We start from the raw sequence: 23,972 nt of genomic DNA, 5'->3' as shown, positions 1-23,972 counted from the left end.
TATATATATATATATAAAGCTTCCTAGCAAGTCATTGTGAGTATAAATACTATTGCACAATGATACAAATATTCTATATTGATCAGAGATCTTCATAGATCCAGTCTTTAACTATAATGAATCTTAGCACATTCAAGTCCAAAGATGAATCTCTGAATTTGCGGTGCCATTTTTGAGATTTGAGTCAGTACTTCATAAAAATCTGTCTCACCTCAAATTTATTTCCTTGTTGTTGGGGTTGCCCCAAGACCTCTTCTACTTAGTTCCCCAAGAACTCATTTCAAGACCAGTCTCACCACTCAGGTTCCTTTATTTGGGATACAGCAAAGCTACTCTGAGTATATTAGACTCAAGCGTAGGGGGTGAATATAGGGTGTACCACACATTCAAAGTCACACAGCAAAGCTGTTCCTTTTCACAAATGTACACATTGCATTGCATTTACTACACACTGAAGCACACATTTCAGGATTGGCTTGGTCACTTTGTAGGAAACAATCCCTGTACAGCATGCACTGTCCATGCATGTCTTACTCTTTATCTAATCTTATATTCCAGGCTTATCTTATCCATTGTTATTTTGTCCATTGTAAATCATTCCCTGGGTGTCCCCCCTTATTTTTAGCTAGTACAGACATTTTATTTCCAGGCTATTGACCCATTTACCTCCTTATTCCTGTCTTATGAAAAACAAGGCATCACCCATGTCCAATTATTCAGATCAAGCCAAGTCTACACTTATTATTTCATAATTATATTTGGATAGTGCCTAGGCAGCCCAATCAGGGATGAAGCCTTATTGTACTAAGCGCTATACAAAGTGAAAAGACAGACCTTGCCCCAAAAAGTTTAATTTCTGAGGTCCTTTTCAATGGAAAATGTCCCCAAGAGTCCTCTGTCCCCACAACATCAGCCAGGGAAATTAAGTGTGTTTCTGGCAGAAGGAATAGATAGTAGGCCATAGTAGTTTGGGTTGATAATTCAGCCACACTATTAAAACAAATTATTAGCAATTGAACAGGTAAAGTAAGATGAAGCAGCTGTACACAGGGTACTTCTGCTAGTTCACAAATGTTTTTTTTTTAAATGTACTGATAGGTGGTCCCTTCCACATAAATCAGCAGATGGCTCCTTGATCTAGTGAATCTGTCTTGAGGATATAAAGGATAACAGAAGTGCCAGCCCTACAGAATCATAACTATCTTCCTCTGATCACACAGAAGCCCAACACTGGGTACTCTATGATATCAAGGATTTTCTGGTCTGGAGAGGCCAGGATGAAGGATGCGCTCCTCAGCATTATAGTCCCCAGAGATTTCCAGGGCCACTTAAGAGAATACTAAATTGTCACTGTTATCTTAATGGGATCATCCCTCCATTGATTAAATCCACTTCCCTTGAGGGTGGTGTTCGGAACAGCCCCCACCGAGCTGGCCCGCCATGCTAGAATGGTTCCAAAGAAAGTGTTCCCACCTGGAGGAGGGGGAAGCTGTGAAGCATTTGGAGGACCTGGCCTCCAGGGGCTGTCCCAATATCCAAATACTTTCAAGACAGCCCTGGGTTTAAATCTTACATCTCTTTGTCCTCTCTGTGGGTCATAAAGCCAACCTCTAGTGGAACTATGAAATAGAGCCCCACAGTTTTTGTATCAGACACAGGTTTTAGCCACCTCGCAAGGCTATATGCCCTAAAATAATAACCTCAATACACCAGTACAGATGTTGGTGCACATGTGCATCAGTGATTAAGTGAGAACCAGCTTGTCACACTTCAGTTTTTACATTTATACAATTCGGGATTGGCAATGAAAGCAGCAGCAGAAGAAGAAATGCCCTTCAGCCACCCGCCTAATAGCGCAGCAGCACCATCTGCATTGGTGCAGAAGAAAAAGGAGAAGAAAAAAAGGAGCTGTCTCTTTGTCCACTATAAAAAGGTATCTATTCAGTGTAACAGTCAAAAAAAAAAAAAAAAAACCTATCTCTAGTGCTAACAGCAGCACTAGCAGTGAAGCACCTGCTACTGCCTTGTACACTGAGAAAATAGCATACAATTTAGGAGACTACAAAGGCCTCAGCTTTCCCTCAAAAAGTTCTTCACACACAATTACAAAAAACGAATCAACCTAATTCTCCTATAGGCTGGGAAGGAAGAGACACATTGTTATTTTTATAATTCAATAATGGCAGATGCTCAGATACTACAGTGATGGAGAGAAGGACACAAAAATACTTAGAAAAATAGACAGAACCTCTTCACCTATGGGTTGTGAAAGTGCATGTGTGTGACATTACTACAACAGCTCTACTGTGCCTCTGAGGAGGACAGTCATGGTTCCATTGACATGATTTGTTAACTGAGCTAGTAAAGTGATTCCTCCTTCTGGCAAAAGCAGTAACAGCTGCATAAGCTCCTCTAAGTTAAAAGTCCCTTTTATACATCCCAAATTAGGTTTTTTATTTTTATTTTATTTATTTTTATTTCTGTCATCCACTAGAAAATAACCTTTTAAAATTGTTGTTTATGTTATGGTGGCACCTAAAACTCTAGACAGGGAACTGGATTTTGTTAACATTATTGAGTGGCTACTTGCATAAGTGAGGAAGATAGTAAGATGAGTGAGTGGGAGAGTTCTTTCAGATTCCACATCCGATCACCGGGTATACCACAATTAAACAGCCCTGTAGCCTGAGCTCAAGTCAGCTGATATGAGCCAACTAGGGTGTTCAATGGCAGTGTAGACATACCCTATCTGACAGGAAACAAGAATACGAAGAAAGACACAGGGGGGTGAGAGTATACAGCTAGTAGGGTATAAGCCACAAGTAGTATAATCAGATTCTATCTGAGGTACTTATATGGTCCCCATTACTGTAGTATCTAAGACAATGTATGTATCCTCACAACACCATCTCTGAGAGGTAGGGAAGTGCTGCTATCCCTATTTTACAGATGGGGAATAGAAGTGTCACAGTTACCAGGCTAGCTGCACCACTGTCCCTTTATGGGGTCTCATCAAGGGCACCCCTACAGGTGTCAAGCCATAAGTCTTTACCTCTCCTGGGGTGGAATTCTGCAACAGCCCCACTCTCAGACCAGGGCCTAGGTTACAGCTCCCTAATACCAACCATGACAAATTTAGCAGATCCAACTGCACTTGACCCTGCAAGAATTCTCCTTCGGGAATCTGTGGGCAGTAATACTATGCAGTGACACAGGAGCAGTTCTTCAACACAAAATTGTGACACTGCACCCCATATTCTTCATAGTTATATTATTATGATAGGATTATGGCATAATTATGATGCAAGTCATAACTTTTTCAATGACACCTCACGTGACTTATCTTGTACAAAATGAATCATAATTATGCCATAATCCTATCATAATAATATAGCTATGAAGAATATGGGATGCAGTGTCACAAAAGTATGACTTATTTTATCCAAGAGATACATAGAACTTAGAGATGTGGATTTAAAAATATCAGAGACCTTGGCATTCCCCTCAAGCCATTCGGTTGACATAACCTAGCCTTGGTAGCCAGAGAGAACAGGTGATACCAAGTTACAGCTTGTTTCTTGCAGAACCCTCAATTCCAGTCAGGCGCAGTGTCAGCCTACAGCCTGCTCGCTCTCTCTCTCTCACTCTTCAGCTTGAGTGCTACATATAGGTACACCTTAAAAATCACCAAAATGCTCCAGGGGTGATGACTGAAGTAGTGGTCCTCAGGCTCCTGGATCAAATATGCTGAGTTTCTGGCATAAACAGCTGGGCTACACATATCCTGAAGCAGGAAACCAGTGATGGCATTGAGATTCCTCAAAGACTTGAATACTTAGCATTCCCACAAATCCCCGAGGTTGGCCCCTGGCATAGCACAATAAACAGGACTTGTCTGTGGGCACAAGGGGAAGAATTGTTTCACAGCCCCTGTCCAAAAATGCTAAAACAGACTTGGACAGATGTAAAAATTACTTCCATCCATCAAACACTGAGCTGTTGAAAGTTCTTGGGAGCCTTTGTAGGTAATATAAGAACTAGAGCTGCAGCTTTCTGTTTGTTTTATTCCCTAATAAACCAAGATGATTCCCAAGGATTTTATGGTTATTGTATCTGTCATCTCATTAAGTTTTAGAGAAGCTGAGAGTGCGTGTCCTTTCTTACTTTGCATTGCTATCTTCTTGAAGTATGGATCTAATTCACATAATGGGTATGATGTCAAAGGAGTTTTTAAAAGGGAATAAGTGCCTAAGGGGTTCTGAAAGTTTCTAAAATCATACTTTCCAAGATAATTGTGTTTCTTCTGCTTGCAAAACTAAAATGGGATTGCATACTTAGATGTGATTTACTAGAGCAGTACATGACACATTATTAACATGTCCTCCTACTGCAGTCACTTGGCAACATAGCAATCATCTAAGATTTGCACTTTAAAACATTTGATGCGACTCTTATTTCTCAAATAGTTCACACAATGTTCACTGTGTTTGCCTCATCCCTAGAAATTCTTTGCTTGTTTCACAATGACTCTTCAAGAGCCAGGGCAGCTTCTCTTATAATTGCAAAAGGTAATTTAAAACACAAATTATAGGAGGAAACTTTGTTATTAAGTGCCTGGCTCATGCTATTCAAAAAGCATGAGTGCTATTTAGCCTAGAAATCAGTTTTCTTACCTCATTTTCCTAGGACGGGGCTCCATAGTAACAATGCCAGCAAACTATGAAATGCTGAAGATGCATCACTATATTCCTCCAAGGGAGCTTGACATCCTAGCACAATAATCCTGGTGAAATGAGAATGGAGCCTTCTCACTCTGCAGTGCAAAAAAAATGCTTATCCAATATAGAGGATGAAATCATTGCCTCGTCAAAATCAATGGCAAAACTCATGTTGACTGCAATGGAGCCAGGATTTCACCTCTTACATTCTGGATTTTCTTTTTTAAATGAACTGTGAATTTGTCATATTAGTTTGTGTGGGATACAATTTCTGTCACTTTTATAAAGGCTTTTTAAATAGCATTGTTGTCCTGTCATTATTCTCACAGCTTTTCCTGGCTATTATATTTTATATCTATGCATATATACAGTGAGATTTCGGCTGGGGCTTTAAGGGCCTAAATGAATTAGGTGCCCAATTCCCACTGAAAGTCAATGGGAATCAGGAGCCTAACTTCTTTAGGCCCCTTTAAACATCCCAGCTATAATAAATGTTTACTTTGTGTCTAATCTCCAGAGGCAGTGACCTTCTAAGCAGGGAAATATGAAAGGTGGTAAGGAGGATAAAGAAGTCCAGTGGATCATGAAAAGACACAATTGCAGAAAGGACTAAGCAAGTAAAAAAACTCAGTACCTAATTAGTCAAGAAATTAGGTTCAATTAAAGTTTACATTATGGACTATTGAGGAAGAGATGAGTGTTAGGAAAGGCATTTTCATTACAGATGGAAGAAGACTAAATTATCTGCAGATTTAAGCAATCCATGAATAATTCCAATTAAATTATTTTAGAAAAAAAGACTAAATATATGATAGAGGATTTTTAATGACTGGATGGCTCAGGGGACATTAACGAAATGCTCCTTTCACCTCTCGGTCAGATCAGATCACGTATAGACACCTGCCTGACTAAACATCATTAACAAGTTGGCTGTTCAGTGGCATGAGTGAAGTAAATAACTGGTCTTGATTTAGTTCATAATAAATAGGTGCTCTCATTACTAGATCTTTGACACACCACTGAAAAGTGGAGCAAGTTGAGTAAAGCATTATAACAAGCAGCTGAGTTGTTAAGGTGACATGTATACATATACCAATTACAAATGTAGGGGCTCAAACATTTGAAAATTTTGGCCTGTACTTATATTTTTTCTATTTTCTGGAGCGTAAAATTACTGTTCCTACATCTTAGTGATGTATGAACCATTTTTTCACTTTCGTGGTTGCCTGATTGGCATTTCCCAACTTCTGAGATTTACTCTACTAAGTATAAGCAGTAGATAAAGTTGAGTGTCATAATATATTCTTAACAGGGTGGTCCTTTGGGCCTTGCTTAAAACTAATTAATGAAAACTGCCAGTTGTGCTATATTGTCCTGGAACCTTCAGAATAATTGTAAGTCATAAACATTAAAAAGCAGTATTACAGTCCAATGTGTCCAGACAGGTCTGACAAACTCCACTGTTTATTTCTTAGTTGTTTAAGACACTGGGTTGTTTGGTTCATTTTGTACTGGGTACAGGAAAAGAGAGGGACAAGATTCTGAGACTACTGTAGTCCTGGAGGTATGCAGAATTCCAAAAGATTTTACACTGCAATTTATGAATGAAGACCATCCAGGGTGTTAGCCTGACGCTGCCAACCATCACTTGGCCCATCTTGAATAGGTCTGCTCATATGCAGGTTCACAGGTTCAGGATCCTGATCCTAAGAGCTGATGAGACCCTGCAACTTCCACTGAATCTAATGGAAACTGCAGCAGCTTCTCATGAATCAGCATCAGGTCTTGTTATGTAAGGCCCCAATTCATCAAGGTACTTAGATTGCAATCCTGCCACTAAGCTCTGTGGTGGGGCGGGACTCACCACCATAGCACCTCCTGCTAGCCTTCCTGGGAATTAGCTCTCATTTCGCCACAGCGCTCTTGTCTAGTGGTGTCTCACCCGTTGTCACTCTCACCTCCCCCTCTAGGACTCACATTGCTCCCTGGACTGCAGCATCCGTTTCTGGACACAGCCCACCAGCTGTGCCCCACTCGGTTCTCTCCCCCTTTCTGGGGGACCTGACAGTCCTCAGTCCAGCCACTTGCCTTGGTGGCAAACTGCAGTCCATGTACTGGCCACTCCCCTCGGTGGCAAGTGGGGGGCAAAGCAGGAGGGGACCCAGGCCCGCCTGCCCGCTATTCCAGGTTCTGGCCCAGGAACCATATACTGCCTGCCCCTCCTCCTACTCCACTGTCTGTTTCCCTGGGCCACTTCCCCGCAGCCCTACCACCTTCTCCACCCTTATATTAGGGCCTCAGTCTAGCAGCCATCAGGCTGGAGCTCCCCCTTGCTCCCCAGCACTGCTCTGTCTGTGGGGCTGTCCCTCCTACAGGGCAGCCAATCCTTCTCCCTTGGCCTCCAGGGAGAGACTTCCTCTGTTCTGCTCAGCAGCCCTTCTTATATTGGCCAGCCTGGCCCTGATTGGCTGCTCTACTAAGCCTTCTCCCTATTGGCTGGCTCAATAAGCCCTCTTCTAATTGGCTGGGTTCTGCACAGCCTCCCTAAGATTGCTTTAACCCTTCTTCTGCCTGTGTAGGGCAGCCACCCCACCACAAGCTCTCTTGCCTGATATGGAGAAACACTTAAGCATGTGCTCAGCTCCAGACGTGTGACTAGCCCAATTGACTTAAAGATAAGCATGTGCTTATGTGTTTTGCTAAATCAGGTCCTAACATTTTCAAAAATAAACTTCTAAATTGCTCTTGCAACAACATGTGGGCTTCATCTTGCAAGGCATAACACTGGCGTTGAAGGTGTTTAACACTGCACAGAGCCAGGTTCTATATGGGAAAGTCCAAAAATGCACACACAGAAATATCTATTTTCAAATGTACAAAAGTGTATAGGATTTTATACAAACAAGCAACCTTTTTAGAGCTTATGTACTTTGTGTGAATTCTGACAATGTCTTTCATATACTTTCGTGTGAATTCTGACAATGTCAGTGCAATTACTTCAAGTTAACCCTCGTGTAATAAACAGAAAATCATGCCTATAGCATGTACCTGACATAGCAAAGACCTTAAGCACATACCTAATATTAAGCATATACTTATAGATTTAAGTTAATCAGGCTGTACATCGGTGGAAGTGTCCAACCTTTCTGGCTTATACTGAAGAATTGGGGCTTATATGAGCTAGATCCATCAGCACTGAAGTTAATGAGAGTTATGCCCTTTATTTACAGACACTGTAAGTGGTCAGTTTGAATAGGCAGCCCTAAAAGATCAAAGACTGAGAGTACATAGAGAAATTACACAAATCCAATAACTGCGCCAAATTCATCAGCTAAATGCAACAAAATCTGACATGTGCACTCATGCTCTCAGTACCTCTCTCTTGTTCCAGGACAAATGGAACTTGTACTTCAAAAGCTACATTTGGGACACTAAAAAGAAATGTTGATATGTGCTATAAGTGGAGGTCCACATTCTACTGGCTGTCCATTTAGTAATCATACCTAGTAGAGGTAAGGTACAGTATTTTCATACTCAATTTTATCTGAAATCTACATCAGTATGTAAGAATATTCATTTGAAAATGACTCACCATAAAAAAACCCTGTTCACTTTTAAATGAACAAATGTAAGCATTTACAAATGCAGCTCAATTCAGTCACAAATAAGATTTTTCTGCCTGGCTATCATAGCAAAGTTGATTATAAACATGCCTACTGGATATAGTACAAGTAACTCAGCTCCAAAATAGATTTACGTTTTTAAATGGTTGCAGTGGGTGTTGCTGCACCAAGTAACAAAGACACAACGTGGACCTGAGGAAAAAGTGTGGTTTAAGCTCTGGACAAAGATATCATTTGTTTTCCTAACTGTCCACCTGGACTACCTTTGCACGACAGAAAAACAGTAGCGTAGCCTGAGATATTTTGTAAGGACTCTCATAGCCATGCAATAGCTGTTGCAATTCATGTATTTCTTTGTTTAGTTATTCATTTGTAAATAGCAATTTACTATGCCTTACTTCAGCATTATTTTAAGATTGAAAACACAGTTTGACTCCTGCTGCTTTAGATTGTGTCTTCTTTCCTAAAGTGTTAATTAAGAAGGAAATTACAGTTTATTCATAGAAGTACACAATAATTGTAGGTAATTTTATTATTTATTTTGGAAACTTGATTAAGACACACAGTCTTCTGTGTCTTCTATCCCAAAGAGTTAATACAGAATTTCTTCCTGCCGCCCCCTTCTAAGCTGCACTTCCCTTCTTTATAGTCACCACCCAGCTCCTTACCCAACAGGGCTTCCTCTTTAATTAAGCCTGGCCCACCCTCCAGGTGCAGCCAAATAGCTTAATTGGTCTCTAAGGCCCACTTTAACACTTTCAAAGCAAGGATGAGGTATATATCCCACCATAATGAGCTATATCCTTTCTATACTTTATTCTATTGTTGTTCACTTCTCTAATTTACCTTTTATACAGATAGATAAACTGAAGCAGACTTTCCGAAGGTTTCAGAAGGAATCAGCCACAAAGTTGGGAATAGAACCCAGGAGTCTTGACCTCCAATCTGCTGCTATAACTAATGTTTCCATTTTGTACAAATACACTTTAAAACAGACTGTAAATGCACATGTGTAATCACAAAAGTACTATTTACTCCCTGGAAGATTATGAAGATTATAGTTCAGAAAGAAACATGTTTGTCATTGTACAGTATGGCAAATCATCCAGATCCATTAGCTTGCTGTCTATTTCTCATTCAGATGGATCAAACTGAACCCAAGCCAGACCTAGCTCTCCCACCTATGCATTCTGTCACAGCATTTCTATGTCTCAGGTCTTCCATGTGAAAAATGAGGAAAATGGTACTTCTTGAATAGAGATGCCCCAAAACTACTATTATTATTAAAATAATTATTATTAATAATAGATAATAAAACTGCTTAAAGATTTCTCAAAAAAAAAAAAAAATCCAAGTAGCTACACAGCTGGTTAGAAAACAACCAAACAATTGTCAGAACAAAAAAAATTTAATCAAAATTTTGAATTATTCCAATTTTTCCAGCCAGCTCTATTATTTACATTGTCAACCCCACAGGCATATTGTGAGGATTTATTTATTTAATATTGGATCAGTGAAAATACAAAGCACTATATAAATGCTCAGTAATTATGTTGAATAATGCTCAGTTTGTGGTGTCCACAAAGTACTATTTCTTGTCTATTCTGGTGTAATAGTGGCAGCCAACAAAAATATTTTTTATTCCAATACCCTACTCCCCCAACCACTAAATCTGTGAAACTTTCTCTATTTCTGCAATGATGCTTCCAATGTCCAAAATAGGCTATGTGGTTGCCAAATCATCATATCTGAATTTCAGTAATGTTTAGTATAATTAGATAAGAAAATCATTTATTTACTCTGTCTTCATTCTACAATCCAACCATATTCACTTTCACTGTATATTTGCAATGGATTAAAGGACTGCAGATTTTTCTACAAACCCTTATCTTTTACAATAGTCTGCAGTTACTTACATTAGGCCTTATTTGGGATGCACTGATAGAGGTACAATGGGTAGATGATCTATACCTTTCCTGTTCTTTATTCTATTGTTGTTTCACTGATGCTCACTTCCCTAGCTTATCATCACACAAAAGACTTACAAATTATTTTTAATGCTATCATTCATGCCATCTTCACCTACTCCATATAAATAAGTAAAAGCCATTCCAGATTCCGGTTTACATTCTTATTACTCACCTTGTATCCAACTTTGAAAAAATAATAGATTTACCTTCACTACCTGCTGTTTAGCACTTTTTCATGTCAATCAGAAAGCTTTCCTTGCTGTCAAATGCTTCCTGAAAAAGCTGAGAAAAGCATATGTGCAGTGCAACTTGCTTGCATCTCCAGGCTGTTTTAGCCCTGAATTAGGACAACATAATCTCCAAACATACATACAAACATACACCTACCACAGGGGTATCCCTTAAATACCTGTTCAAGGAGCACCATACTACTACATCTAGCAAATCATCAGTTTTTCTATACAAAGGCTCTGATCTTGCTAATACTTATATATGTGAGTAACTATGCTCATGAGTAGTTCCTTGGAGCTCAATAACTCCATGCAGAGGGCCATCACAAGGGCTTAAGAAGGATTTAAGAAGTACATGGGCCTTGTAGGTGCTGCCCTTCTGCAGTGGGGTAAATTTCACCTATGTAATATGCACATAGCCTTCTGTGGCACAACAGGGTGGAGTTAGGTCATTTTGCAGATATAATTCACTAAAAATGAGATATAGTATGTTCTGGTGGTTAGTGCATGGGACTAGAAATGAGGAGTTATGAATTCTTATCTCATCCTTGTATTTGACTCAGGGCTTGTCTATACTTACCGCGCTGGTTCGGCGGTAGGCAATCGAACTTCTGGGTTCGATTTATCGCGTCTAGTCTGGACGCGATAAATCGAACTCAGAAGTGCTCCCCGTCGACTCCGGTAATCCTGCTCGCCGCGAGGAGTACGCGGAGTCGACGGGGGAGCCTGCCTGCCGCGTCTGGACGGCGGTAAGTTCGAACTAAGGTATGTCGACTTCAGCTACGTTATTCACGTAGCTGAAGTTGCGTACCTTACTTCGATTTGGGGGTTTAGTGTAGACCAAGCCTCACTGAGAGAACTTAGTCACTTAACCTCTGTGCCTCCGTTTCTCTGTCTTTAAAATGGAAATGATCGTGCACTACTTGCCTAATTTGTAAAAGACCTTGAGATAATTGGTTGAAAGGCACTATATAATAACTATTTCTAGTTCACAAATGTAGCTAACACTGTTTTGATTTTTAGGGCATTCCAGCAAGGACACAAGGTGCAAAGAAAGGAAGAAAAATACATCCCTTCATAAAGCTCTTCTTCTATTAATATATATTTTCCTGAGAGTGAAAATAAAAATTTTAAAAGTAGCTAGAGTCAAAACCTTGGAACACATTTACATTTTGAAGGTTGGGGGCTATAAGGCAGGTCAGGGAGAGGGACTTGGAATTCAAATTGAGATCTGAATTTTACAGTTAGCTCCCACTTTTACAATAGGACTTGTATGTGAATATATCCAGATTTGGGGATGCTCATCATATGAATCTGGAATCAGCTTTAAATTCCAGAATGCTGGCTCAGATATAGCCAAAACAACAACAAAACCTGTAAAAGCTAGTAGGTAATGATATAACTCTGACATGGTGTTTCAATGTGGGGGAGAAAGTTCACAGATAGCCTACTTTGGTAGCAAAAGTTATTTATGACACAACAACAGCAACATGTGATGGACCAGAATCACAAGGTACAAACCTAAATTTTGACCCTAAAATGCCAGATAGTCTTGTGATTAAACGGACATTATCAGTTACAAGTGAAAATTAATTCTAATCACATACTCTGGCAAATTACAATTAATTGCAATCGGCCTCCATTTTGATTATTTTCATGTCAAGTAATATTATTTTTGTGTTCAGATTTAGAGTGATATGAGTGGATGGGCTAATACTGCCATGACCCACATTAGGAATGTTCCTTTTTACTTGGACCAAACCAAAAACTAAACCAACCTAACAAAAAATGGAGTCATTCCACATAATATCAGAACAAATACAGATTATAGATCAGCAAAGTATAAATGATAATGTAATACTGTTAATGTGTCAAAGTCCAAATGTGCTTGTTAACTAGATGAAAAGAAAAAGAAAGCAAAAGTACTACAACTTTGATTCTGAGGATTAAATATTCCACTATTAGTTGAATTCAAAGTCTTTTTGCTCCTAGAATCTAATGCTGTTTGGGGATTAAAATTCAGTAAATCTCCTACCAGCACTAATAATAGACCGGCTGCACACTCGGCTTAACTAAGACCCAGGAATGTGACTGTATGTAAATGCTAGTGCCCTCTCTTCACTGATTTATTCCTGTTGTCAATAGACATACTTTTACATGAGTATTTTCTCTCCTGCTGGAGTTTAGACATTATTTTATTTTGTTATAACCACAGCTGTATTACAAAGAAGTTTGGCAGGAGGCCCTTTTTGTGTTTTCTGTATTATATACAGAAGTTGTCTGTCTGTGATGTTTTTGTTTATGCCATGGAATAAACACCACCAGCACTACCTAACACAGGAAGAGAAAAAAGTGTCCCGGACAGGATTTCTCTATCGTCTCTCCTATAAAGGAAGATCTGTCCTATCACTAGCTCCCCTTCCCCAACAGGGGAAGAAGGAAAATCAAACTGCGGTGGCTAGCTACCCCTCCTCTCTGAAGGAAAGATTTAAATAATACAAAACAAATAAAATATCAAAATATATGCAAAGTGTATCTTCTAAACAGCCGAAAAATTGAATCAATCTTTCAGAAAAGAATCCCTTTTTTCATTTTTCATTCATTCATTTTCTTAGATCAATTAAGACCGTCCATTCTGGTCAATCCTAAATAACAGTGTTTGTAAGAACGTTGGTAATGAGCACCTGGATGTACTCCACTCAGCTCCAAGTGCCACATACTCACATGCTATGGTAAACCTGGCTATGCTAGAAATCTCCCTGAGGACATGAAATGCTTTCAGATCCATTTCCTCTATTTTCCCAGTCTCTTTCTTTTACTAGGTCCCATCACCAGGAGATGATGCAATGCTAGATCACAAAATAAGACTGAGACCCAGGACCACAAACTCCAAAATTGGCAAGATTGCCCCCATATTGTGAACTAGTTTACCCACTGCTGAAAGGAAGTCAGGAACAGTAGGTGATCCTCTGAGAAAACAGTCTCATATGACAATTATTCTTATCCTAAAAACATTATGATGAAAATAGTCTGATTTATAATTCAGCTGCTTGAGAAAGTAAATGGTTAATTATACATGCAACCTACTCACAGCCACTATAGTAGAGAACTGAGATAAGGACACTTAGATTGTAATATTGCTTGATTAGCTGTGGGTGTATTTTACAAAAAAAGCCACATAGAAATGTTTTTTTTTTTTTTGGAAAGCCAATTATATTTACGTATAAGCAGATTGATTGCCTGTTTACTGGTATTTCCATGAAGTATCAGAAACCACAGGATACTGTGTGGCTAACATTGTAGCTTTTGTGTTTGAAATCCAGCAACATTCCCTTTTAAAAACTCTCCCCAGTAGTAGGTAGAAGATTTACAAATGCTGTTCTTACATAGTGGAAGGGATTTCACGTTGCTAACCATGAAACAGTGACCAGTACATTTCCATAATTACCAGGTGTTTCATCGCAGCCATGGATTTCAAGATTTTGGAGACTTAAATGGCAATCCATTATTATTAGTTATTTGTGAAAAGCCAAATGAATGCTTACACTGGCTGAGACAATCTGGGTGTTACTTTTACTCTAAAAAAAGTCTAATTTATTTCAGCAGAACTGAATTTTACAAATTAAAAGTCATTCAGTACTGATGGAAACAGTGTTCATCCCTCCATCGTCATACAGAATACTGACTCCCTACACTGTCCTGAAAGTACCTTTCATATGCAAAAAACACCAGGATATTAGGTCTGTACAGAGGGAATACATTTTACCAAGGTACCATCCTTTCAAAATGTGATTCTGATATACTTTCCTGAAATACTGTCCCCAAAGGCTGAAGTACTGTCCCCAAACGTGATGTCTCCCTGTGGTTTCACAAACTCTGATTGGCTGTTGTGATACTACTCCATGGATGGAGATTCCACACATCTCATGCAGATACCCTCAGGAATGTCAGTATGTTAGGAATACCTACAAGTAAAGAGTATTTAAATAACAGCTTATTTCCAGTTGTCAGGAAAGTCTCCTCTATAAAATGACTTTAAAAAAATAAACCTAATTAAAATTAAATTTGTAATTGACAAGCTATGTTAAGGAATAAGCTACTTACAATTTATTAAAATCATTTAAATTAACTATAAAAATGTTATTAAGCATTACATGTTTGCTACCAAATTTTAAAGAAAGTAAAACAACTGAACTAGTGGAAGTCACTGGTCAAGCACCTGGAACCAGAGCCCGTTGCTGTACTAAACAATTTTTAACAACAGTAACCTCTTCTGCAGCTATGGAGAGAATAGTTTCTTCATTTCAGTTTATTCAATTAGTTCAGTTCAATGACTAGTTAGGAAACCTATTGGGAGTTGAAAAAGCAGGAAAGCTTGTTTATCTCTTCCAATCTATGAATAGAGACTAAGTGTGAGAGGATGAGAGCTACTAGGTCTAAAATCTTGAAGGACATAGTTACCAGAAACAATTAGTTCAATTAATACTGTGATTTAAATGACTTTGATTTAAATGAATCCACACCGTTTCCTCCTAAAGCACCTAGTACTGGCCAGTTTCAGAGAGACGATACTAGAGTAGACAGACCTCAGGTCTGATCCAATATGGTTGTTCCAATGTTTCTTTCATAGCTACTTAAGAATTCTTGGATGCCTATTGGTAAAAGCTCCTATAGCGCATATTATTTGGTCTTGCTGATATTTTTAATAGATGATCAGTTCAGAAAAATATTCTTAAGATAGTCAGTTTTCAGCCCTTCTATTGACTCAGCCAAATTCCATTTAACTGTACATTTTTGTGAAAGACAAAGGCAAAGCGCCATTGTTACCAAGTATTTTAATCAACTGATTATATTAATATAAGATTCTCACCTGGATAGAATATCTAGCTGTCTATGTTTGTGTGTATATATCTGTAAATATAGATACATACAGATTCAGCTTTGTGTGTGTGTGGATATAGAAAACACGTCTTTGTATTGCCATTAACCCCTTTAGTTTACCACTTGTTTTTGTCTTTCCAGTTGTGTTACTGTGTGTTTACCCTAATGCCATTAGTGCTCAACTCACATTTTGCAGCATAAGTGAAACCAGTGGTATGTTTTGGATGGATGTCTTTATTTTTGTGGTCCTGTTAGTTTTTCCATGGTCATAAGCAATAGTATCCCCCCTCCATTATCCAGAAAAGCAAAAAACCTTAATCACCCTCTATTTAGATTACAAGCAACAGCAGTCCTCTTGAGCCAGAGGAAAGTAGTGATTATATACACATTCCAGAATAAGACCACAATTCTTAAGATTAGATGGGATGGACCCTTTGAAAGCTTAAAAAGGAATCCCTTCTGATGTTTGTTTAATTAGAAATTTAGGGAACAATTCTGAAGCCACCTACATGTGCTAAGGGTGTTATGGTGCAGGAAGTTTTCTTTGTGAATCCTGATTCAAATTAATCTCTCTCTCTCTCTCTCTCACACACACACACACACACACACACACACTGTTCTTCCCACCCTCCTGAGTGGCCAATCACAGTGGTGGGAGGATAGAGAAATGGCCACCCTGCTTGCCTGCCCCTAGAACTCACCTTGTATACACATAAAGAGCTCAAGCAATTCTGTTGTATGCACACATACAACATTTCTTAGAGAAAAGAGCCCTTGGAGAAAACATTGTGTTACCATAGTGATGTTTTTCTATTCTGAAATGCTATCATACTGGCTTTTTTTTCTTTAGGTTTCTGTAGGCTGCAAATGCCATTTCTGTTCATTCAAACTGTCAGTTAATCTTTCAACCTTTTATGGTAAATTTTGTTTTGTGATGGAATTTATTGACTGATACACTATTGTTTCTAACAAGGGTGGATGCAAAGCAGTTTTTCACTCTGTTAAAACTGGGTTGCTCAAAGTTATGCCATCGGTTTTCAACTTGATTATTGTTATAAGAACATTTGTCCCCAAATATTGACTTTTCCCATGCTGCTAGTAAGAATCAGGAAGTCGGGGTTCTAGTCATGAATCTGCAGTAGACTTACTCTATTAATCTTGGGTAAGTTACCAAATGCATCTGTGCCATCACATCAGGGGCAGCTCCAGGCACCAGCGCACCAAGCGCATGCCTGGGGCGGCAAGCCGTGGGGGGCGGCCTGCCGGTCGCTGTGAGGACTGCAGTCAGGCGGCCTTCGGTGGCGTGCCTATGGGAAGTCCACCGGTCCCGCGGCTTCAGCGGCAATTCGACAGGTATGCCGAAGCCGCGGGACCGGCGGACCTCCCGCAGGCATGCCGCTGAAAGCCACCTTACCAGCAGATCTCCCGCAGGTGCACTGCCAAAAGCTGCCTGACTGCCATGCTTGGGGTGGCAAAATACATAGAGCCGCCCCTGCATCACATCCATGAAGTGTGGACGAATAACAACTAGTACTAGCACCTTTCTTCTAGGGATCTCAAAGTCCTTTCAAATACAGGAATTCCCATCATTTTACTAATCCTAAAACTTTGAACTTAAGCACATGCACAACTCCATTAAACTCAGTGCACTCATTAAAATCATCTGAAGAACTGGGTATTTTACACATGAAAGCTAATACCCAAATAAATCTGTTAGTCTTTAAGGTGCCACCGGACTCCTAATTGTTTTTGTGGATACAGACTAACATGGCTACCCCTTTGATAATTAAAATCAGTGACACTATTTACATGCATAAAGTTATTCACATGAGTAAGTGTTTGCAGGTACAGGGCCCATATTGCCTTTTAATGATCCTATATTTTTTAAAGATGGGAGTAGAGTCTTGTCATTATAATTTTAGTTCTAGGGACTGAAGTAACATTCACTCTAATCAATTCAAGAGGGCCTATGGTCCTTGCTAGTTCAGGTTAAACAAATCTTATTGATTTGATTTAGAGAGATTTCATGATGAGACCTTAAAGAGATAAATGGAGAGAGAGAGAGAGAAGATAAAGGATAGCTGGGGGGGTGGGAAAACGATGGATAAACAGCAATAGCATGATGAAAAGATTATTAGGACAAGAGCTATATAGATGATGGAAGTTCCAATTTGCAAAGGATTCTGAAATTTGGCTTTGTTCCGACTGGGAACAAAACCCAAAAGTTTTGAAATACTCCATTAACAAAAAATCCCCCCCAACATTCATTTAACGTCAATCAAAATGTTTCATTTTGATTTTTTTTTCTTTTGTATTATATTACAAAAATATATTTACAACATTCAAAAAATTCAAAATGAAAGTCATTTGAAAATGAAAAGTCAAAACGTTTCATTCTGAAAAATGTGAGAATGAGATGTTTTGCCATTAAAGAGACAAGGTGGGTGAGGTAATATCTTTTATCGGACCAACTTCTGTTGGTGAGAGAGAGAAGCTTTCAAGCCACACAGAGCTCTTCTTCAGATCTGGGAAAGGTACAGCCAGCATCACAGCAAAATGCAAGATGGAACAGATTGTTTAGGACAGTGTTTCCCAAACTTGGGACGCTGCTTGTCTAGGGAAAGCCCCTGGCAGGCCGGGCCGGTTTGTTTACCTGCCATGTCCGCAGGTCCAGCCGATTGCGGCTTCCAGCTGCTGGAAGCGGCAGCTTCCAGCAACTCCCATTGGCCTGGAGTAGCGAACTATGGCCAGTGGGAGCCGCGATCAGCCTGACCTGCGGACGTGGCAGGTAAACAAACCGGCCCGGCCCGCCAGGGGCTTTCCCTAAACAAGCGGCATCCCAAGTTTGGGAAACAATGGTTTAGGATAAATAGCATATATTGTGAAATGGCCCATGGTGAAGTGGCCCACCCCTGTAGTCATAGAACAAAAAGGGGGGTTTAGTGGGATACAGTTTGTTGCAATAAGCCATAAATCCAGTGTCTGTTTTTTGCTATGATGCTGGGAGTACCTTTCCCAGACCTGAAGAAGCTTGAAAGCTTGTCTCTCTCAGCAACAGAAGTTGGTCCAATGAAAGATATTACCTCACCCACCTTGTCTCTCTAATATCCTGGGACAAAGATGGTTACAACTACACTGCATACATGTTTTGATATAGTCTGAATATTTTTCTGGCTACCTTTCAAAACAAAATTCAGGCAAAATCAATCCAATTTTGTGAAGCAGTTAGCATTCAACAGAACTGCACGTTCTTATGGAATATGGTTCAGTCAAAATTTCTGACCTGTTCTAGTTAGGACCAAACTCAGTTTCCCCTACTACGGTGACACAAGTAATTTGGAAGTAAATATACAGAGCTGACTCTTCTTACCAATATAGCAATGCAACATGAGTTAGCAGAATTTAGCCCAAGTTGTCTGTCTATCTCTAGAGTATTTGTAGGTCTTTTAAGAGATTATTTTAGCTTGCTATTTATTTCACTAAGTTATATTAATGTAATTGTCGTGGGGCCAGTGCGCCCTGTCACGTCTTGGGGTGGGGGCGGGGTAATTACTTCCCCACGGTCGCGTCCTTACAACTACTCCTTGTCTTGGGGGTAGTGTGGACTATTGGTAAAAGTCAATATGGCTGCCCGCTCTTTCAAGGGTGTGTGGCCTAATGGCCGGAGTTAGGGTGTCAGCCCCTTCCCACAGGCCTGAGGGACCCAATGGCCTGAATCAATATGGCTTCCCAGTTCAGCTGGGTTTTTGCCTAGTGTTCAGAGTCAGTGTGGCCGCCTAGGTCAGCCAGGCAGTATGGCCTAGCAGCAAAAGTCAGTAGGGCTGTCCTCTCTCAGGGCTACTTTCAGCACTGCGTGTCCCAAATGACAGAGTCAATAGGGTCGCCTTCTCTCGGGGCTGTGTGGCCTAATGGTCAGAGCTAGTAGGGCTGCCCCTTCTGTGGGGCTGCATGGCCTAGTGGCAAGTATGCCCACCTCCGGTCAGCAGAGAACCACCCAAAACACACTGACCCCATTTGGCACCCCATCTAGTCTCCCAGAGCTACTTCCTACCCGGTTTCTGATGCCGGGGTTCCAGCGTCTCTGTGGGATCTGGGCTCCTCAGTCGGTATGACTCCCAACTGCTTCACCACTCTTGGGGGGATCCTCCGCATCTCAGCATCTCTGGCTTCTGCGGTTCCTGGGCTGGAGCTCGCAGCGTGCATTCTCTCTCCTCAGCGGTCAGCCCTGAATGAGCTGAGCTGCTCCCTTTTATACCTAGTCTACAGCCGGAGCATGCCCAGCAGGGCCACGGAGCATGGCCTCCTCTGCCCAGAAAGTGGAGTTAACCCTCGCGGTACCAGTGCAGGGCAAGTGCGCGCTGTCACAGTAAGCAGAAGATTCCTGAAATAGCACAACCTTTGTCACACAGGAAAAATAATATCAATAAATGTTAAATTGCAGGTACCTTACTGAGCTGAACAAAAATCAGTTTCCCTTGTGCAAGAAATTCCAATATTATGATTTTTTTTCATCCCAAATTGGGATAAAAGTTGAAATACAGAATTTTATTTTGCAGAACAAGAAGTTCAGGTATCTCATGCTCAATTTTTCCCTAAGGTCTGGGCTCCCTGGTCAGATTACATTTCCCATGAAGCTATGACAGTCACATGACTCCCACGATGCACCAAAAGGCTAGGTCAGAGGCATTGCCTCCTAGGAGATATAGTCTAGTCAGGGAGCCCAAGCAGTAGGAGAGAATAGGTGCATGAGACACCCAAACATCAACTCCCAAGGGGTGATGCAGTTTAATGTTGAACTGGTTCTAACCAAAATGTTTCAGGTCAATTCAACAAACTGAAATATTGCTATTCAGATTGAATAATTCAAACCAAAGTATTTCAGTTTGGTTTTCCTGACAGAAAATCAAAAACTCAGCAAAGCTGAACTTTTTCCTAGGGAAATCTAAATTCTGTGAAAACTTCATTTTCTGTTGAAAAAATCATTTCAAGAAAAAATTCCTGACCAGCTCTACTAATCAGTAAGCAGTCGTATTAAACTCATTTTTTCATAATATTAGTATAGTGAATAAAGTAATTAATTACTGTAATAAAGAAGTTGAGACTAAATCAATTGCTGTCTATTTTGTTAAACTTATTGTGATGACATCTGAGTAAATTATTTTGTTTCCGTCTTGTCTTCTTCCTCCTTTCTGGGAATAAATGCTGTCTGCTAATCTGTGCTTCCTTTGCGCCTTTGCATCTATAGTACTTAAGCAAAAATAGAGAGTTAAAAATAGCTAACTAGGGGAATGAAGGGAATTCAGAGGAATAATAAGGGGATAGCAAACCTTTCACTTCTAGGCCTATCCTTATAGAACGCGCCTATAGAATTTAAATTAGAATGGAGATTAAATCAATGCTTTTCTACAAAATCTCAGTTTTTTAATATTCCTACTGCAAAAATCTTAACATATAAATCATAATTTACAGAATTACAATACAAACAAAATACCCTGTATTCTTTATTAACAGCACTAAAAAAATTAAACTGAACATTAGTACATTTTTATGTCTTCAGAAAACATTAAGATAAAGTATAAAAGACTTGAATTATAATACATGTTGAGTATTAATTACTACATTTACAGATAATTATCTGAAATAATATAAGCCATCTCCCTGCCTTCCTTTTCCTCCAAAAGTTTCAAAATCTTACCCCTAGAAAAAGTTTGAATAGTCAGAAATTATTTCCAAGAGGCTGACTCCGGGATGTCCAATCAGACAAGCCAGATGGTCCAGAAACATATGGTTCACTAGTTCCAGGCCCTCCAGCAACAGACTGGGAATCCCCCTTTGCTTTAGCACCAACATACAGCAAAAGACACCAAAAAACAAATTAAGAAACAGAATAAACATCAAATCCCCTCAACGTTTTTATATTTTTCCCTCAATAGCAACAGCTCCTTCTGATGTTTGTTCCACTTAAGATGAAAAGCTCTGTAAATTATTTCTCACTCATGCTCTTGGCATGATCATTAGCCACTTTTTAAACACTAATATCCTTGAGTTTCTGTGATGAAAGACCATTTCACTTCCATTGAAAGGTATAGCGTGTTACTGCCCATGCTGCTGCAGTAGGGATACCTCAGCAGGTATAAAATTTACTGTGTCACTGCTGTATTAATTAAGAACACAATAAATGAGTGGTGAAGGCCTGGAAAGTTTCTTTTTTAAAATTTATGCTGACAAAAGCTACAGTTAAGATCTCCATCTCCTAGGGCTAAACGATAAATTTAAGGACCAGTCGTGCTCTCTTGAAAGGTTCCATCCAGTGGTCTTTGTGGGCCTGATCCAGCTCCCATTGACTTTGATGGGAGCAGTATTGGATCCTATATGAAGTCAGGATTGAAGTGAGAACTTTGTTTTTGAACTTCTGGACCTTTAGAAGGTTAGATAAGAAGAACTTTCCTACTACTACAGCAGAGAAATCTGTGGTTTAATTTAGAAAAGGAATTTCTACTTTGACGCTGCTATCATGTTTTAAAATACATGACATGATCAGACATAACAAGGAATCCAGCTGGTTTAGTTGATCCTGTCAAGCAATCCATACTTGCGGTATCCCAGAAGCTCTACAGGAAAGAGTGTTCAAAGAAAGAATATGAAAAATATAGTGGTAATTTGGAGCTTCGCTTCAGAACCCAAATATCAGAGATATTTGGTTTCTGGAGGGGTTGAGGACCCATAGATCTAGTTTTTGAGTTGGGATGAAGGGAGGGAAGATTTTCAACTCTGCCTAATTTGGCAAACTCTGAAATTAATTTGAGAAGTTTTGTAGAGCTGGATGAATACCCTGGAGTTTGAATTTTGCAAACCATCAGGTCATCCCTTTACCAAAAAACAAGCAAAACCCCTCTTTCAATTCCTCTTTCCTTGATCAAGAAACAGCCCAAACCCATTCTAATTCTCTTCCAGTTCCGACTCTAACCTAAACCTTTCACAAACATGTATTAAATTCATTTGGTATACCCTGGCCTGGAAAATAAGAGAGAGACTGTAAATGTCCACAGACAGACAGACAGAAGTCAGCAGTATCCTTGGATTTGCATATCACTTTTGAAAAAGATTTAGCTAAACATTAGAAGGGATTTGACTGAGGTATTCAAAGGTATCAAGTGTTTAGTGAAAACTTACCATTCCCTCTGTTTCACAAATTAATAAAGTGAAAAGAAGGGATACCTTTGTTTTATATCCTTTGCAGAAATGGGTAGAAAATTCCATCAGTTTCATTTTATTGTCAATATGGCATCACGATAAAGATCTGGATTAATAAATAAGAATTATTGTCTAAGAATTTGTCAGTGACAGTTACCTAAAATTAATGCATTTAATTTTCTTATTGCAGCAAAACTTCACTAGGAAAACCTCAACAGTTCTGTGTTTAGAAAGCCACCATTTGGCAAGCTCCATGAATTCCAGTTACAATGGGTCACTTTGATCAATGTCACTTTGACACTCATAATATGAACTAGGATGTTTATTAGAGGAGAAGGTGATTATAATACTGTATGTCATTTTTCTATAAAGAGCCATTACAAAATACTCAGGGCTGTTTACCTTACTAAGTTTATCTGACATTTTAATAAGCACCCACAGTAAATACAGAAATGAAAACAATGGCAGCTGAACTATAGTTCATCTTATAACCTTTCTTAGTTTTATTAATTAAGCTAAATACAGCAGTATAATGCATCACATACCTCCAAGAGGATGAGAAAATAAACACAATACAACCCCGATTTACTGAAAGCTTTCAGAGTTCATAAAAACAAAGTGACACTCCTGAGGGAATTCTGCACCAAAAAATAAAAAATTCTGCATCAAAAAGTTAAAAATTCTGCAAAATTCTACCAGTTTTATGTGTCAATAAATAAATGTGGAGGCTCCAGCATGGCAGTGGGAAGCACAGGCCACTGGCTGCACAGAGGTGGGAGATCACCCTACAGCCTCCCCTGCCCCCCTCCAAGAACATTGACTCGGCAGTGAGGCTGCATCTGACCCTGACACAGCCCAAGTGATGGGCTTGCTCCCAGAAACACCTCGGGGCACTGCCCCTCTGTGCCAGGCACACCAGGGCAGGCAGGCTCACCCAAACAGGATACAAGTATGGAGGGGCTCAGTGTGGGGAGATCCAGGTGTGAGGTGAGAGGGTTCTATGTGGGGCAATCTGGGTGCAGAGAGCTCAGTGTGTGGGGGTTCAGGTGCGAGGGGGATCTGGGTGCACAGAGGCTTGTTGGGGGGGTTCTAAGTGTAGGGGAAATGGGACTCTGTAGGGTGTTCCAGGTGAAGGTGGTTAGGGCTCAGCAGGAGGGTCTGGGTGCTGGGAGTGTGGGGCTTGGGGAGTGGAGGTCCAGGTGCTGCTAGCTGGGGCTCAGTGGGGCGAGGGTCTTCGGGGTGGTCCAGGTGCAGGGGGTGGTCTGGGTGCAGAGATGGGGGTCCAGAGACAGGTCATCTGTGTGTAGGGAGACTCCAGATGCAGGGGTTGAGGTTCAGTGGGGTGGGGTTTGGGTA

General features: G+C 40.0%; 1 protein-coding gene across 2 annotated transcripts in view; it reads right to left on the bottom strand.

The window, feature by feature from the left end:
- LOC128839711 (PAX-interacting protein 1-like) overlaps positions 1-23,972 on the bottom strand; it is a 152,509-nt gene that overhangs the window by 45,407 nt on the left and 83,130 nt on the right. Inside the window, exon 1 of one of the 2 annotated variants that reach the window (XR_008445508.1) lies at positions 4,674-4,764. The exons of the other annotated variant lie outside the window; for it this stretch is intronic. The gene's annotated coding sequence lies outside the window, so the exon portion shown is untranslated. Of the gene's footprint in view, positions 1-4,673; positions 4,765-23,972 lie in introns of those variants that run through there. 2 annotated transcript variants of the gene reach the window in all.

The sequence above is a fragment of the Malaclemys terrapin genome, chromosome 6, assembly GCF_027887155.1.
Source record: "Malaclemys terrapin pileata isolate rMalTer1 chromosome 6, rMalTer1.hap1, whole genome shotgun sequence".
Lineage (NCBI taxonomy): Eukaryota > Metazoa > Chordata > Testudines > Emydidae > Malaclemys > Malaclemys terrapin.
The sequence above is the reverse complement of the archived record's forward strand: the minus strand, read 5'-3'. Positions and strand labels throughout refer to the sequence as shown.